The sequence below is a fragment of the Natator depressus genome, chromosome 1, assembly GCF_965152275.1.
Source record: "Natator depressus isolate rNatDep1 chromosome 1, rNatDep2.hap1, whole genome shotgun sequence".
NCBI classification, from domain to species: Eukaryota; Metazoa; Chordata; order Testudines; family Cheloniidae; genus Natator; species Natator depressus.
This window is the reverse complement of record NC_134234.1, coordinates 174,722,961-174,737,006: the sequence shown is the minus strand read 5'-3', so window position 1 is coordinate 174,737,006 and position 14,046 is coordinate 174,722,961. Positions and strand designations below refer to the sequence as shown.

Below are 14,046 nucleotides of genomic sequence, written 5' to 3'. Positions count from 1 at the left end.
CTGGCAACTGATGTAAATCAGTGTAATTGCATTAGAGCCATAGAGATTTACACCAACTGATGATTTGTCTCACGATGTCTGAAAACCAAAACAAAGGGGAGACTCATATTGCAAAAATACGATGGGCCTGATTGTCCACTTACACTGGTTTTACCCTGATGTGATTTACACTATTGTAAGTTACCGGAAAAGCAGGGCCTATAATTGTATACGCTGTGCTAGAGTTTATTGCTGCTTTAGCAATCTAACCTGCACAATGGTCCACAATGAACTCCCAGTAAAAGACTCTGTTCTTTACCTTAATAAAGGACGTAAATGAAAATATGTATGAAAATTTTAGTAAAATTGAAATATAACATATAAACTAAGGTTTATATATATATAAACGGAGGTTTTCAAAAGGAGGCTAGATAGCCATCTGTCCTGGATGGTTTAGACACATTGTGCATCTTGGCAGTGGGTTAGACTACATGACCCTTGGGGTCCCTTCTCACCCTATGATTCTATGCCTATCTGCATTGTCTTCCCAGTGCCTTGCTAGTCCATATGTATTGTATGACCTCAGAAAGATCCGAGTAGTAGCATACTAAGAGTAGCTTCACCAAGGGCTTGTGAGATGCTGAGCACATGCAGCTTCCACTGACAGTTCTCAGCAGCTCTCAGGGTCAAAACCGTCACAATGAAAATGTGAAGAGGATAGACTGTACAAATGAGGAAGACATGGCTTTTTTTTGTTTTGTTGGGGTGTAAAACTTTGCATTATATTTGAACAACCCCAATCCATAGCCACATTGCAATCTCCATGTCTTCAGTGTGGAATATGGGGTACAATAATGTTATAATGGAATATTAATATCCCTAGCAGTAATGATGTCTTAATGTGGTTAATTCTGCTTGGTTATTACAAAACTTTCCGAGTGCTTATATTCTGTGATTCCATGGCTGTGGTATTTGCTGAATTCGAGGCAGCACACCAGAGTTCTACCAGAGGCTTTGATAGAGAATTTAGATGAGGCAGACTGTAGAGCAGTGTTTTTCAAACTTTGGGTTGCAACCCACTACTGGGTCATAGCATGTAAGGCACTGGGTCGCCTTGCTCTGGTCAGCACTGCTGACCCGATGTAAAAAGTCCCATCGGCGGTGCTGCCCAGCTAAGGCAGGCTAGTGCCTACCTTTTCTGACACCACGCTGCGCCCCGGAAGTGGCCAGCAGTGGGTCTGGCTCCTAGGCAGGAGGGGCACGGGGCTCCGCGTGCTGCTCCCGCCCCAAGCACTGGCTCCGCACTCCCATTGGCCAGGACCCAGCCAATGGGAACTGGGAGGGGGGCAGTGCCTGCGGGTGAGAGTCACACGCCTCCACTTAGGAGCCAGACCTGCTGCTGGCCACCTGCCTCTGCACTCCGGCTGCGCCGCTGACTGGGAGCCGCCGGAAGTAAGTCCGTGCCTCATCCCTCCACCCCAATCCCCTGCCCCAGCCCTGAGCCCCCCGACAAACCTGGAACCCCTTCCTGAACCCCAAACCCCTCATCTCCAGCCCCACCCCAGAGCCTGCATCCCCCATCCCAGAGCCCTGACCCCCCTCCTGCACCCCAACCCCCTGCCCCAGCCCTGAGCCCCCCTTCACCCCAAATCCCTAATCCCTGGCCCCACCCCAGATCCTGAACCCCCAGCCCAGAGCCCTGACCCCCTTTCACACTCCAACCCCCTGCCCCAGCCCAGAGCCCTCTCCCACCCCCCAAACCCCTCATCCCCAGCTCCACTGGGTCACGGGCATCAACAATTTTCTTCATCTGCGTCCCCAGAAAAAAATACTCTACCACTGCTGTAGAGCATTCAGGGCTTTATTTTCTTACATTTGTCTTCCTGCCCCATTCATCTCAACATGGCATGCTTAAATAACATGTTTGTTATGTTATCTCACAATTTCTAAATATTCTTTAATTATTTTTTCCAAGACGTCGGTTACGAACGTGATGTGAGGTATACTACAACCCATTGAGTTATACCAGACTTTCTCCCACTGCTTTTTCCTAAAAGATATATATGCGAAGATCTACAATATACTCTCTTTTAGAAACGCCGCTGAATTTACCATTAGTATTTGGACTGGTGTTTTATTTATTTATTTATTTATTTATGTGAAAGCTGGCTGCTTCTGGGCTACCTCAGGGTGAGGCTAGGGAGTTTTCTGGGTTACCCTTTCTTCCTGTGTACAGTTTATTCAGAATCACATTATAATCAGAACGTGTATATTAGTTTGCTAAATATTTTGCACAGTCAGAATTAAAACTGGACAGACAGATCTTTGTGTATGTACATGTGTAAGTAGTGCCTGTGTGCATATTATGGCTCTTGAGCCCTTTAACATGGGAGCTGTCGTTAAAGGATACACAAGCAGGAGTGAACATGTGCCTACAGGAAGTCATATAAAAGGCTTCCGGGCTCTTTGGCCGTAGGAACAGCCAGGAGACACCCACTGGCAGGGAAGGAACTCTCCATAGTATCTAAGAGTGACCCAGGGTGGGGAACGATGCCTCCATCACGCCTTCCCCACCTTGTGAAAAGCAAGAAAGTCTCTGTTGCCAAGCATTTTATATTACTTTGAGCCTTGTGCATCTTCTGTCATTGCAAAGAGGGCTGGTAGCACTGCCTATTATTTAGGTTGCCCAACACTCCCCCCCCCCCACACACACACTTTTTGTTGCTTATAAAATTTTGTCAGACTTTAAACATTGGACCAACTTTTTCCAAGCTGTGTGTCTGCCTCAGGCTGAACTTATTTGGAAAACTTCAGTCAAAATACTTCAGCCCTTTCCAAGAACATGGCTAGGGAAAAATTAATTGTTTGCTCATGTTAAATTCAGGTTATTTTCTCTTTGACTTTTTCTTTCTGGTACCCCCATGTGGGTGCAGAATGCTGAACAGGACATTCCCTGCAACTGTAATTCTGTAACTTGGGGGCTAGACCAAGCTGGGCTCTGGAACTGAAAGCAGGGAGCCTCTTCTTTGAACTTCTCAAATATCACTCCTCCCCCCACAAAAAAAAATAAACCTGAGCCCAGGCAACATGGAGGAGGAAGCCACCTGAATCAACTGCAGAGGAGATGACTTTCAAATCTTGAGGGGAAATGAGGGATTGGCTGGGCCAGGAGACAGGGACTGATAGGCTGAGGGGTACGTGAAGTGGGGAATTGAGAATGGCTGGCAAAGAGACTGAGAGGCAGGTAGACTGGGAAAGGCTAGCTGAGGAGAATGGGACTAAGATGAAGAGCCAGGGGCATGGAAAAGAGAGGAGCAGGGCAAGAACAGGCTGGAGGGGACAAGGCAGAAGAGTCTATGACCATTCCCTTCCTGAGCCAAGAATGAAACCCAGGATTCCTGAGAGGCTCATAATGCTTTCAGCAAATATCTATGAATCACACTGGCAAAGTTTGTCTCATTCCCCTCTAAAGCTGGTCCACACAGAGAATGATGACCTACGATTGCTATCAGTTACTCCATTAGTGCAAGTGGCAGAGGTCTGTACAGTGGATCTAATAGTTCCAACCCTGCTAATGAACGATGTGGGAGTTCATTTCTGGGGATTTTTTTTTCCAGTTTGCTTATTTTAAGAAGCTAGGAAGTTGCACACAAAAACACATACATTAAGAGAACATATTGAGGTTGCAAAATCTAGCACTCAACAGTTAGGAAATGCCATTATTAAGATTGCCTGTGCCACCTTAATTCCCACCCACTCCCCTTGTGTGTATGCATGATGATAGTGTTTAATTTCACGATCACATACTATCACATACACACCTCACTCTGGGGATGAATCAGGTTTGTGTAAGGAAGGAGATGTTGTCTGGTGGACCCCTGCCTCATTTGTTGCAGAAACTGTGCATTGTGCATTGAATGAGGTACCAGATTTCAGGAAGAGAAAGCATGGTCTTATGTTTAACGGCTGTTGAGTACCTCACTGGAAACTGGATTCCATCCCTGCATTGGCCACACAATTCCTATGAAATGCTAGTCAAGTCATTTAGTCCAAACTATTTTCAGGTGATCATTAATTGTATGTTCTTCATCTTCTGGGTGTCTTGAAACTTGAGACCCTAGGGCTGGCTTTGCAGAAGAGAAAGTTACTCACCTTTCAGTAACTGAGGTTCTTCGAGATGTGTGTCCCTGAGGGTGCTCCACTCCAGGTGAGAGTGCGTCCTGGAGCCGTTGATCGAGATCTTCGGTAGCAGTGCCTGGTCGGGACACACATGCACAGCTGCTGTCTTGCAGTCTTGTTAGAGTCTGCCTGAGCGCATGCATCCCGCGCCCCCCTAGGTTCCTTCTCTACCATGGAGAAGTCAGAATTGTACTCCATAGCAGAGGAGGGCGGGGAGTGGAGCACCCACAGGGACACACATCTTGAAGAACCTCAGTTACTGCAAGGTGAGTAACTTTCTCTTCTTCGAGTGCTGCCCCTGTGGGTGCTCCACTCCAGGTGAATGTGAAGCAGTATCCACTAAGGCTGGTGGGACTTTGGAGTTGCGGCAGTGAGTACTGTAGACAGTACTTTATGGACTATTATGGTGTCTACCATGGTATCCTGCGTGATAGCATAGTGTTTAGTAAATGTGTATTCGGATGACCATGTGGCCGCCTTACAGATAGCAGGAATGGGTACATTATGAAGGAAGGCAACGGATGTTGCCATGGCTTGAGTAGAATGAGTTCTGATGCCTTCAGGTGATTGAGCATTCTGAATGCGGTAACAGGATCTGATGCAGTCAGAGATCCACTTGGAAAGTTGTTGTTTAGAAATGGCTGCACCTTTTGATCTATTGGCAGTGGAGACAAATAATTGCAAGGACTTAAGAAATGGTTTAGTCCTGTCTAAGTAGAAGACAATTGCTCGTCTGATGTCAAGGGTGTGCAGAGTCGCCTCGTGTGGAGTCTCATGAGGTTTGGGATAGAATGTAGGTAATTATATTGGTTAGTTAAGGTGGACACTACCTTAGGGAGAAATTTAGGGTGTGGTCACAAGGTAACTTTGTCTTTAGAGAAAGGTTGTGTAGGGAGGGTAGGCCATCAGGGCGCTTATTTCCCCTACCCTCCTTGCTGATGTTATAGCAACCAAGAAAGCTACCTTCATGGACACATGAAGAAGAGATGAGGTAGCTAAGGGCTCAAATGGAGGTTTTATAGGACCACGAAGAAGGAGATTGAGATTCCATGCAGCTGCCAATGGATAAACCTTGGAGTAATGATTTTGTAGGCCTGTGAGGAAGCATTTTATGGTGGGGTGGGCAAAGAGTGAATAGCCGTTTAACGAATCATGGAAGGTGGTAAAGGGCTGCTAGATGTACCCTGATGGAGCTGAGTGAGAGTCCGTCCTCTTTTAGTTTCAGGAGGTAGTCTAGGATGTTAGGGAGGGTCACGATATGGGGTGATAAGTGTTTGTTTGAGCACCACAGGGAAAAGCGCTTCCACTTCTGTAGGTAAGTTTCACGAGTGGAGTCTTTTCTACTATGCAGGAGGACATATCGGACTTACTCAGAACAGGCTAATTCATGGGTTTGGAACCATGAAGGTACCACGCTATCAGGTGGAGTTTCTGGAGCTGAGGGTGAAGAATTCATCTGTTGTTCTGAGAAAGCAGATCTGGTCTGTTGGGGAGAGTCCGTGGAGGACAGGCGGACATGTGGAGCAGGTAAGGATACCATATCCGTCTTGGCCAGGCTGGGGCAATGAGTATGACGTGGGCCTTGTCGTCTCTGATCTTGCACAGGACCCTGTGTATCAGAGGGATCAGTGGAAAGGTGTACTTGAGAGAGTTTTTCCACGGGATGAGGAACACGTCTCCTAGGGATGCAGTCCCGAATCCCGCTCTGGAGCAAAATAGGTGACATTTGCGATTCTGGGTTGTGGCAAAGAGATCTATTGATGGGGTGCCCCACTGGGAGAAGAGCTGTTGTAGTATTATGGGGTGCAATTCCCACTCATGTTCTTTAGAGAAATATCTGCTGAGTGTATCAGCAGTAGTGTTGTGACAGCTGGGTAGGTATGATGCAATAATTTGTATGTGGTGTTGTATGCACCAATTCCATAACTGGATGACCTCCATGCATAGGGAGTGCGATCATGCTCCCCCCTGTCTGTTGATGTAAAACATACATGCTATATTGTCTGTTAGGACCCAGATAGATTTGTTCTTTATGAGAGGAAGAAAGTGAAGGCAGGCTTGTCTCACTGCTCTGAGCTCTAGGAGGTTTATGTGTAGATGTGTCTCTGGCGCAGACCAGCAGCCTTGTGCCGTGTGTCCTCCCAGATGCGCTCCCCAGCTGATTAGGGAAGTGTCTGTGGTGAGCATGAGCGGGAGGGATTGTTGTTGGAAGGGAACGCCCATGCATGGTCCACCATTGTAGGGAAGCTAGTACGTTCGCTGGAGGAATTAGCAGCATACAGAGGCTGTGCCTGCTGGGTTTGTAGCTGGAGTTGGGCCAGCCCTGAAGACATCTCATGTGCAGCCTGGCATACTTCACCACGAAGGTGGTGGCTGCCATGTGGCCAAGGAGCTGTAGGCAAATTCTTCCCTGTATCCTGGGACGAACAGAGAGCGTGTGTATGATAGTGAGGAATCTGTTGTGTGGTAGTGATGATGGAGAGTTGGGGTTCGCGAATCAGGATATGGTCCCTGGCCCATGTCTTCCAAGGGGGGTTCAGGAGCTCTAGAAGTAGATGGAGATGGAGGCACAGAAGGAGCTTGTGGTCTGATGGAAAAAGCATGAGGGCGAGAGGCAGTAGGAGCTGGCCAAGGGTACCAATGAGGCCAAGGCATCGGATAAGAAAAGTTAGGTGCCAACCATGGGAGGGCGAAGTAGGGAAACTGAGGCTGGTGGTTGTTCGCCGTGATCTGAAGTGTAAAAGATTCCAGTGGAGGAGGAGAGGCAGGTGGGGAGAACTCCTGCTGTTGCTGCATATCAGGCTCACTGTCAGTAAAGGTGACCAGGTCAGGTGGGGACAGTGGCTGGTCAAAGAGTGATCACTGTGTGTCCAGGAGTGGAGAGTTAGGCTCAGGTGCCACTGAAATGTCGTCTTGATTTAGGAACTGTTGTTGCTGTTCCCTACGGTCTGACTCCACTGTGCGCAATCCGTGCTCAGAGGCGTGCACAGACTTTTGCTTGGCTTTTCCCGGTGCCGCAGGTCTCTTGTATGCACCCTGCGGGAGGTCCGCTGCTGCTATGTGAGCGGCAGGCAGGCTCAGTGCCGACATTCTTGTCAGCACCAGGTCTATTTTTCTTGTCAGCACCGGGTCTATTTTTGGTGCCGAAGGGGCCGGTGCTAAGGAGATCTTCCCTGCCTGGGAAGTCAGGTCCCTGCCTCTGCATTCCACGAGAGCTGTGACTGAGGTGGCGGGACGGTTGGAGGCACTTGCCTTCGGCGCTGACAGCACTGACGATAAGGATCTTGTCGGAGACCCTTTACCCTTGTGAAAGTCTCTGCTTGGAGACAGTTGGGCTTCTTGCCTCTCTGCCTGAGAGAGTGAATCCATGCTCCCAACTGGTTCAGACCTGGCCGGGGAGCGTGAGGGAGAGGGTTTGACAGTGCCCGTCTCCAGAGGTGGCTGCAGAGATTTCTGCATGAGAAGCATTTTCAGCTGCAGGTCCCTATTACTATGAGCCCTGGTTTTGAGGCTCGTGCAATAGACACACTTAGCAGGGACATGTGTCTTGCGGAGGCACTTCACACAATGTGAGTGTCCATCGGACCTTGGCATAGAGTCCTGATAGGAAGCACATTTCTTGAATCCTGAAGCCCCTGGCATTATTGAACTAGGAATGCTGGGGGAAAGTGCCTCTGCAGGAGACAAGCTTGAGGAAAAAAGGTGTTTAAAAAAAAAAAAAACTAAGTAACTATTCTAAGGGATGGGAAACAACTGGGATGTTACTAACTAAACTATTTCTATATTCTTTGTAATTGTTTCCTTCAGAGACCAGGGAAGAGGCTCAGCACTGCCCTGAGTCCCATCTTCAGCTGAGGACGGTTAAGAAGGAACTGAGCGGGGCGCACGCTCAGGCAGACTCTAATGAGACCACGAGACAGCAGCTGAGCGCATGAGCCCGACCAGGCACTGCTACCAAAGATCTCCGATCAATGGCGCCGGGACACACTGTCACCTGGAGTGGAACACCCACAGGGACAGCACTCGAAGAAGAAGTGCTGAGTATTCCCAACTGTGGCTAAAGGCAGTGGGAGCTGTGGTTTGAACGTATAAAGTGCTATCCAGTGGTAAGTACTATGAAAAACTCAGACCCTAGGTGTCTCAAATTGGGCACCAAAACCCAGGGGATACTTTTGACCTTAACCTCTCTGTACGCTAGTTCCCCATCTGGAAAATGATATTACTGCTCCCTTGCCTCAGAGAGAGTGAGTGGAAATAATTATTGTTTATGAATCACTCGAATACTGTAACAATGAGCACCACAGAAAAGTTCCATGGGGAAATTAAGGCTCAAGAGCAGGTTTTAAATATATAAGGCCTGGGGTGACATATTTCACAATGAGGAGAAAACTTAATACTGAAAAGCTGCCCATTAAATGATTATTGTCCATTCTATGGATGAGACAGGAGTCCTATAGAAAAAAAAATGTGAGATCATGTAGTCATAGACTATACAATAATTAAGGATAAGATTTTGTCATGAAGATCATGGATTCTGTGACTTGAGAGACCTCTGTAACATTTTCCTTTCAGCTTTGACACCGTGCCTGGGGCTGTCAGCCGCCACAGACAGCAGAGGCCCCGGAGCTCCGAGCCGCCAGCCCCAGAGCTTTCAGCCGTCATGGGGGCTGTAACCAGAGTCCCCACCCTGCAGCGGGTGCTTGGGTTCTCATCTCCTCCCCTTCACGGGCCTTTGGCTTCAGTCATTCTTCCCTTCAGGTCCTCCCCCATTATTTTTAGTAAAAGTCAGAGATGGGTTGCAGGCTTCCGTGAATTTTTGTTTATTGCCCGCAACTTGTCCGTGACTTTTACTAAAAATAACTGTGACAAAATCTTAACTTTAATTACAATGCATATGTTCAAAGAGGTCAAATTAAGGCCAACCTTACCTCTACATTTCCTAATTTTTGAGTCCCTGCCTTAATCATGTTCTTTCAACATAGCTGTGTGTGTGTAATTTGATAAAATACTCCCTGACAAAAGGACCATGGAACTTGGACTTGAGCGTTTGTGCACATTAAACTACCTGGGCTGCTAAACTGCCCAGCGGTTCACACGGACAACATGTATAGATTAGCTTTTTTTTTTTTGTACTACTTGTTACTGTGATGATTTGGGGGAAACTAGCTATGTACAACTTACAAATTCTGCTTCATATTATGAACTCAGTGAGTATCCATATCAAACTGCAAACTCCATTTTTGTTCTCTGAGCACCGTTTTGATTATAAGACTGTTCTGTGCCTTCACGTTGGCTCTGTAGTCTCTATTCTTATGTAACACAACGAACACCAGTTGTAATTGGGCAGGATAGAACCAGGGACCTCTGGAGCTTACTGCATGAGCCTCTACTGCATGAGCTAAAAGTCAACTGGCTCTTGGCTAAGGCGGTAGAGCAGACTCATTTAACTCTCTCTCTTTAAGTGGTCTTGGTGCCACTAGAGGGGACAGAACACCACACCCAGGTGTGTGGGTTAAACTTGCGTCTAGTAGAGAGCTAATAATGGAGGGTCATTTGATTGTGACCAAGCAACAGATCACCTGACTGGGGTTTTGAGGCTAAGCAGGGCATCACCTGACAAAGGGGACTGGAAGTCTGTTTTGGAGAGGCAGTTAATGATTGTTTAGAAACCCTTCTGCAAAGTCTGTGTCTATTGGCTTCAATTATCACATATCCCTGAAGGTGTAAATTATTAACCAGAGTGCCCACAATGATGGAGCTCTGGGAAAGGCTGTGCTTAAGCTACTGGAGAGTTTTAGGGGATCAGCACCAGCCCTGGGAGCAGGTGGGCCAAAGGGCCCCCTGCCAGGAGAGGGGTACCAGACAGCTTGTACCCACTAAGTGTGCCAGGAAGGCCAGAGACAGTGCAGGAGCCTACCCAGTAACCAGAGGGAGTTTAAAAGCACATCGAACCAGCCCGTGGGTCCAAACACAGCAGCTGTGAGGGTCCAGAAACAGAAGCTTGTCCAGGGCTATGACAGGTACATAAAACATAAGTGCCCAGGTTTGAGATTTTTTTTTTCAGTACAATATATATTTTAGTTAAATCACTAATATTGTTTGTTACTTATGGAGTAACTCTCTCCCTCCCTCTCTGTGTAGTTCTAATTTCTGAGATGCCCTTGAAACAGGAGGATGTTTCCTGCAAATTTATCCAAGAGTCAAAGTTTTAATAGATTAATTAAACTTGTCAAACTGTTTAAAAGCATTTTTTCCCAAGGTAATTTATCACCTATGAAGTAATGAACTAAAGTGCAATAGCTAATTACCTGCAGAACATGAAAAGTACAGAACATTTCACCATAGGGTTACCCTGTTGCATTAACCTGTGAATCTGAACCATAACCCATTAGAATGTTTAAGTCACATTAAGGAGGAATGTGAAACTATGGTATATGCCCTTAAAAGTGAAAGCACTGGACTTTTTGGGATTTGAATCATTTTAGTTTTTACCAAACATATTAATTATTTTTATTTTATTTTAAGGGAAATTTTAGGGTTCATGAAAGGTGCTGGATTGACAGCCATGGAACAAAATATGTATAACATTGCCACCTCTAAAAATCAGAAAACAGCTGAGCCTCCAAGTTCACTGAGTCTTTTGCCTTTCTATTCATGATACCCACAAGAGTGCCACTTGCAGCTTATTGTGGTGATAGCGGTTTTGTGACGTGAACATTTGACCACCAGAAAGAAAAATGAGAGTACCCAACACCCATCAAATGGCCAAAACTTTTGAATGGTCTTGACCTATATTGGATTTTTTTTTAAAGTTACCTATATATGAAAAAGCATCATATCCTACTACCAATCCCCTGAGCCATCTAATATCTCCAGCTAAACACCATACCTTTAAGAGGCCAGTCTGGGAGTACGAAGCTAAATAACTTTTGGGGTAAGGTAAAAGTACATATAAGAGTATAGTGACCAGGGGATGGGAGGTCATAATCAAGACTCATGTCAGAGCCTCTTTTTTCTCTCACCTATTTATTTACTAAATGTAATGTTGTAAATTTTCCCTGCAGGGCTGATAAGACTAACAGATCTCACTGTGCATTATATTTTCGCATAGAGATGAATGGGCAATCAGAAGAGGCCCAACTTCTCTTTATACCTGTTATATTTCTTATTTTATTACTTCATTTTTAGTTTTAAAAACTGTTGGCAGAGGGAGCATTAATCTTGCCAAGAGGGCTATCCATTTTGTCAGTGATGTCTCGATGTTATGTGTGGCTCACACGTGTGGTTTTCCTTCAGGGAGGGGTACAGGACGGGCAGGGCAGGAGGACCCAAACACACAAATGTGTTGCTTAATAGTCTGTTTTACTTTCCAAGTTTCTTTATCTCTCTCTTCCTTCCAGCTTGGTAATAGTGATTGGATAACTATTTTGGTTGTTTACAGTCTCTTCTGCACTAAGGTATATGTTTGTGTATGAAACCTTTATTTCAAATCTGTTTTTTTTTTCAGTATCCTGTAACACAATGGTAAGGTTAAAATGGTAGGTACCTCGTCCTACTCTCTTTGCCATTGCATCTATCTGAAGTGTTCTTGCTTTGAGAGCTGCTAATGCTACTGGGTCTGTTCTTTCCCTTTATTACTTCTGTTGCATGCTTCACAACATAGCAGTTAATAATTTCCCACATTCTTTCACTCAAATACCTGCTTCTCTTGTAAAAAAAAACACAGAAATGTGCTTGTTTATAAAGCATGGTTATCATTGGACAGGTGACTATGTAAAATGGGCACCTTCTTACTAAACAGAATGGCTTCTTGTGTGTGTATTTGGGGTCATGGCTTTTAAAAGCCAATATGTCAATAAACAAAGGAAGCCATTTGCAGTGCATGAACAAGTTTGAATAGTCCTTCAAAACCAGGAATTATTCTACATATGCTTGAGCAGCATATTCTGATTCCATCTCCATTAACTATTTACATATATACAAACAACATCTGTGTACTTTAAGAAGCAAAAAATATCTTACATTCCTATTAGCCCTTTAGAGCTACCAGAACCATGGAAGTGGATTATTTTTTGGCCCACTCATCATCAGAATTGCTAACAAAGTTCTAAGCTATGTGCACCATTACCGGCACTTGGTTGCTGTGGCTGCCAATACTTAGTAACATAGCATCGCCCCATATTTGCCATGAGGGGGCCTCCATCATGCTTGTGGCCAAAATCCATGAAAACAGTGACTTGCCTCTATATGCAGACCTCTTCAACCACCCGCCAGTTTGCCTGTCTTCTACATGCCCTTTATGGTCTCTTATGCCTCCACAGGACATGATGGTGGAATCTGCTTGGTGTAACAAGTGGTCAGTGGCAATAGTCATTAATCACTCTCTTGGCACCAACCCAACCATCTGCTCACTATGTTTTGACTTGCCAAGGCAAATATAGTCATCCCTGAACCAGTTTCCAACAGCACAGGGCAACTGTACAGCCACTCTCTTTAAATGGGGCTTCTCTAACAACTCGCAATGTAGATGCTGTCAACTGACGACTATGTCACATATCCTAACTTACTTCGATGGCAGGCTACCGGTTTGTGGTTAGCTGTTTGTATGTGTTCCCTCTATGTGCCACCCCAGCCCTGGGCAGTCAGCTGACATGGCATACCTCGAGCGAACCACTCTATGAGAAGATCCGTTATGGGACGAAGGAACCCAGCCAGGTTTATTGTCGACAAAGCACGGTACTAGTATCCCACAGACACTACTGGATCACTAATACATGTACGCCCGTAACAATGGACCAACTCAGTGAACGGCGGGACTTTCCGTTCCTCCCTTCGGCAGACAAAGATACTTCCTCTGAGATACATCTTTATAATCCGATACAAACAAGTTAGTACTGTCTCTCTGACATAGTTATTGCCCTCTGACGTGGCTAGTCATCACCCATCACCTTGTACATGTTGGTTCAATCAAAACATCTCTATTACGAACTGTCATCCTGACCTTATCTTTTAGGAGGGGTCAGTGTGTTCCTGTTATCCTTGGGGGATGTTTTTGTACCATCCTTGATATTGGGATGTTCTGGAACCACTTGATATCAGGATGTGTTTGGTGTATACTCTGTGACTACTTAGGAATGTGTATTTCTGCAATATCAGTTCTGTTCTTGCCAGATTCTGTGAGCAGGTAATGCCCCATACCAGGCATCTGATACAAGGGCTTATGTCTCAGGTTCTCTTCCCACTACACAGCTCTTCACTTGACTGATGACGATGCTATCAAGTGACTGTGCATACACCAATATACTAGGTTCTAACTGCAAAATCTTTATTGTTGGTGACGCTCTGCTAGAGGGAGCCCAGCTTGACTTTCAGTTTCCAAGGTGAGTAGTGACTCTGGCAGTTGGCAAAACTATCATTTGATATGGGAGCTACTGAAGGACAAACAAACATGAAACCCCATAACACCATTTTTACTGAGGCTTTTCAGTTTCACACTTTATCTTTTTTAAGCAAAATTTCTGAGACTTACTGAAACCCAACAAGTTCCCATAAAAATGTATGGTCCAGTGGTTAGCAGCACAAGCTTAGGATGTGGGAAAACCAGGTTCAATTACCTATTCTGCCACAGTCTTCTTATCTGAGCTGGGCAACTCACTTAATGAACTGAGGCATAAAGAGGCTAAATGTAAAAATGAGGATAATGCTACTTACCTAAATCACACGGGTGTTTTGAAGCCAAATATTGTGAAGTGCTACAGAAGAGCTAGGTATTTGAATTATTTCACATCTACACAACTTGTCATGTGAAAATCAGCTTGGGGAAAAAAAGAAAAACAAATAATTTCCCCCCACCTGTAGTTACTATTCACTTTCATATTTTTGGTGGCA

The 14,046-nt window shown here is 45.5% G+C and overlaps 1 protein-coding gene and 1 long non-coding RNA gene across 4 annotated transcripts in view; one reads left to right on the top strand and one right to left on the bottom strand.

Annotated features, from left to right (window-relative positions):
- The window catches only part of ROBO2 (roundabout guidance receptor 2), a 1,509,143-nt gene that overhangs the window by 1,320,918 nt on the left and 174,179 nt on the right, over positions 1 to 14,046 (bottom strand). The window lies entirely within an intron of this gene.
- The window catches only part of LOC141983870 (uncharacterized), a 67,892-nt gene continuing 61,276 nt past the window's right edge, over positions 7,431 to 14,046 (top strand). The window contains exons 1-3 of one of the 2 annotated variants that reach the window (XR_012638554.1): positions 7,431 to 8,264; positions 11,666 to 11,696; positions 12,791 to 12,871. This is a non-coding gene — a long non-coding RNA (uncharacterized LOC141983870). Of the gene's footprint in view, positions 8,265 to 11,665; positions 11,697 to 12,790; positions 12,872 to 14,046 lie in introns of those variants that run through there. The other variant, XR_012638550.1, reaches the window with a different exon arrangement.